Below are 4,616 nucleotides of genomic sequence, written 5' to 3'. Positions count from 1 at the left end.
GATTAATAATTGTTTTACATTAGACCATATCACACACGTACACTATTCGCCGCCGCTAACGGCAGCTAGCGTGTCATTAAAAGGAGGCCATTGTTGTCGATTAATTAATGAGTATTTTTTTGTTCATGCTAAACTGGGATTAGCATATTCATAAGGGTAGACATCTTTCAGACAGCTTTGAGCGAATCTGGCAGGTCTGTTTTCTCACTGTGTTCTTGTTTGCGCCCATACATAACCCCGTTTGTTGACCGCGGTCCTACCCCATTAACTCCCATGATCCTCGATGTCAGAGACACAGCGATCCAAATGCACCAGAGAGAAAAAAGCAAGACACACGGCCCCGTTTTCACACTTGAGAGAGCACGCTCCCAGGATTACAGACTAAATTGGTCCGGGTTACAAACTGATTACCATGTCGTGTTACATCTTTATTCTCATACATAATAAACAATGAGAGACTATTAAAACATGTTGCACTCAATGCCCTCTTACCTCCATCCCCACTAGACTAATGAAATCAAAGGAAAAACCGATTAAGAAAAATTAATCACATACTGTAACCACGTAATCTAAAATCCTAGTTGCCAAATACAGCGATAGGTCTAACGTTTTACTTTAAACTGACGTTTTATATCAATAAAATCTTTGTAGTCACAGAATTGCCCTCTATTTGTGTCAGTATCATCTTTGTATTTAATACATTATTTTGTCTTTTTTATGGATGGTATACTTATTTATTTATGTATCTATTTATTAATTTAGGATGTCTAATTGCATCTAACACTCAAAATTGAGTTAATGAAATCCCATTAATGCAAGTGCACAAGAAATATATACCGAAAGTCAAAGTTTTGGAAATGAATGGGGGGAAAAAACTACATAATTTTCACAATACAATTTCTTTAAAAACAATAGTGCTATTATTTATAATTAAATCATGATGGCTAGCCAAGTCCTCCACCATAAACTACCACATACGATGTCCCTGTATATGGTCCGCAAAGGTGTTGCAGTGACCACAGATTTATAAATATATAAAACTTATATAATAATTTATTATATAAACTCATTTTACATCCAGGGACACACACAGCCCACTTTGACCTTACTTGATGAGTGAAGCTCATCTTTCTGTTTAACAACACATTTAATCTCTGAGATATTTTAAAATAATATAAAGAAACGCAAACTGTAAAACTATAAAACTATAAAAAGTCCTAAAATTTGTGCCCTCCTTCAAGGTATGAAGCGCCTTGAGGCGACTTTTGTTGTGATTTGGCGCTAAAATCAATTCAATCAATCAATTTTATGGCGATAAATAAAATTTAATTTAATTTAATTTAATTTTCCAAAGCTGGATTGGAGTCTTTGGAGCCAATTCTGGTCCCCGGGTCTTATGATTGCTTTATATCAGCGGTCCCCAACCCCCGGGCCTCGGACCGGTACCGGTCCGTGAGTCGTTTGGTACCGGGCCGCGAGAGTTGAGGCTCAGGTGTGAAATGTATAGTTTTCAGGGTTTTACTCGGTTTTCAGCGTTATTTTGTTATTGTTTTTATCATTAACTCGGTTTTCCTGGGTCTTTTCACGTGTGTTATGAATAAATCTTCTTTTTTTCGGTACCGGTACTAGTTTTATTTTGTTGTATTTATCCGCGACACCGTAAAGGCCGGTCCATGAAAATATTGTCGAGCATAAACCGGTCCGTGGCGCAAAAAAGGTTGGAGACCGCTGCTTTACATGGTGTGACCACAACCGCGACCTTAAACCTCATGGTTACAGGAACAAACATGACCATAGCTACAGCCGTCGTCTAACACGTCTCGGATGTTGTAACAACGTTACAAAATCTCCTTTCCCTTTGCTACAATAAATGCAACGCCTGCAGTCACTGTCACTTTGTCACATAGCAAGTTTTGGAGAATTTGTGGTGCTCAACAGTGAAATGCAAAAGTGCCTCAAAAACCTGCTCGCAAACACAAAAGGTTATTTTTATGGGACAGTAGTCACCTGTTGCCATAACAACGTAGGGTTACGTGGTAGTGATCGAGGTCACTGTGTCCCAGCATGGGGATTGAGATGCTTATTGTTATTTAATTTAACTTCATTTATTTCAGTTTTTTTCTTATAAACTACAAAATGTTGGTAATATGTTTGAGTTGGCTGTTTCTTTGTGATTTTTTTTCTTTGTACACACAAACTACATCCAAATAACTCAGAATATCGGAATACAGAGCTTTCAATTGAGCCTTTTTGGAATTTTGATTGTTTTTCCCACAATAATTGGAGCATCACTGTGTTCTGGGCCAGTTAATGATGTAGTTAACTTCGCTGCTTGCAGCCTGATGTGGCAGTAAAAGGCCAAGTTTGAGTGACTTATTTTTCCTCCATCACATTTTCTCCCCGCCTCTCATCTTATCTGATCTCTAAGCTGCATCGCTGCCTTATTAGTAACGTCCATCTAACTTTCTCTGACTCGCTATTTCAAGCTCTGGCCACACACAGACACACTCATGTCGGGCTGCACTCGAATACATGCGCACACACACAGACACGTACGAAGAAATGCATACGCACACGCATGCCCCTGTGCGCGGGCAGACTGACACACTTCCCTACTCACCAGCAATTTGTTGCCTGTGACATCACATTGTGTGTTAAAGCCGTACTGGCACCGGGCTGCAGCTTCGTTAACTTCCCTCTTTAATGAGCAGTTTAATTGAGCTGTCTACCAGGCCACCTGTCGGCCCGCAGCCTCATTACCATACTAATGGACTGGGATTGTTGCTGCTCTGACAGCTCGGGCTGCATGGCCCTAACAGAAGCTGAGGAGAGGGAGGGGACAGAGAGAGGGAGGCCAAGTAGGAAAAGGGGGACTGAGGGCCACACTGGAAGAGAGGGATTACCAGACCACGAGATTTAAAAAAGAGGGGAACCTAAACTGGTTTTGAACACTATAAAGGAAACAATATAAAAAAAAAAAAAAATTAATTGTTCTTTCAAGCAAATATTGCCTGTGTAATAAATTTGGTTTAATCCTGATAAATGTTTCCTCATAGTTAAAGCTAAAAACTTTTAAACCCACACTAAACACTAAGCCCAGGTTTGTTTTAATCAATATAACAAGAAAAAGTTTCAATGCTCAATCTAGTTTTTGCCAGCACTTATCAGCAGTTATTCCAGCCATTAAGTATGATTAACATGGAAGTTTTTCTGGTTTTGTTTATATCCCGGCAACTTCACTGTACCATCATTAGTTCAAAATAAAAAATAACATGACCCATAAAAATAGCCTCAGTGATAGTCTGTGGTATCCCCTAAACCAGCGGTCTCCAACCTTTTTTGCGCCATGGACCGGTTTATGGCCAACAATATTTTCACAGACTGGCCAACAAAATAAAACTAGTACTGGTACCGAAAAAAAGAAAATTTATTCATAACACACGTGAAAAAAACCCAGGAAAACCGAGTTAACGATAAAAACGATAACAAAATAACGCTGAAAACCGATAAAAACCCTGAAAACCATACATTTCACACCTGAGCCTCAACTCTCGCGGCCCGGTACCAAACGACTCACAGAGCGGTACCGGTCCGAGGCCCGTGGGTTGGGGACCGCTGCCCTAAACAGCTGGCATCAGGGTGCTAAAACTATACACAGAGTGCATATAAAAGATCGGCATGGGGCAACCACTTTTATAATGAATTCATGATATTGATCATTACTTTCAAGATTTATTGAATGGAAAACAAGGTTCAGATTTTAAGTTACAGTCGAGAAGAAGATGGGATCAGGGTATGTTCTGGGGCAAGCACATGTTGCAGTTGACACACTACTGCCATATAAGCAATCCATATCATTTCTATACATTCTGTGGTCTAATATTGCTAATGTTATCACTTAGATCAGGGGTGTCAACCATAAGGTCCAGGGACCAGAGTCCGCCTGGCAGAGACGTCAGTCTGGGCCCTGTGGACAATTTCAGAAAATATGAAGGAGTGCATAGATTTTGAACGTTTAAAGTTTTACAGCTTTTCTTATTGGTGAAGATTCTCCCCACCCACCACAACCCCCATGGTAATTCTGTGAGTAACTTTCGTAAATATCAAAATACAACCTTTGCTAATAAGCCTTCCAGGACATTCAGTGAAATACTTCAAACCCAGAGTGTCCCTGGAGGATATAAAAAGATTTTTTAATGCAAGTAAAGTTAGATCGTTTCTTACCTGCAAAAGGTTATTCTGTAAGTTTCCGCTTCATAAAAAAATAAGGTATTGAATTAGATCCAGGGTTACCTAATATAAAACACAAAATGAGCTACATCAGTAAAAAAAATCTTCACTGCAGACTGTTGGAACTTGAAATGCTCATGAATTCAGTGCTCATGACTTCAGTCACTTAAATGTAATCAATGACCAATGTTAAATGGGATTTACATGCAAAACATACTTTCTACAGCACAAAATATAAAACTTCAAAGACTGCGGCAAATAAGGACAAACCCAAAGAACCGTGCAGGTTGTGTGCAGCTCACTGTGTTGATGAGCGCTAATGTGACAGGGGAAAGCTGGCATGAGGCGATCTCGGCACAATGGCGGAAAAGGCACCACACTGGGCC

Source organism: Neolamprologus brichardi, chromosome 16 (assembly GCF_056152115.1).
Source record: "Neolamprologus brichardi isolate AB-2024 chromosome 16, ASM5615211v1, whole genome shotgun sequence".
Classification (NCBI taxonomy): domain Eukaryota; kingdom Metazoa; phylum Chordata; class Actinopteri; order Cichliformes; family Cichlidae; genus Neolamprologus; species Neolamprologus brichardi.
The sequence above is the reverse complement of the archived record's forward strand: the minus strand, read 5'-3'. Positions refer to the sequence as shown.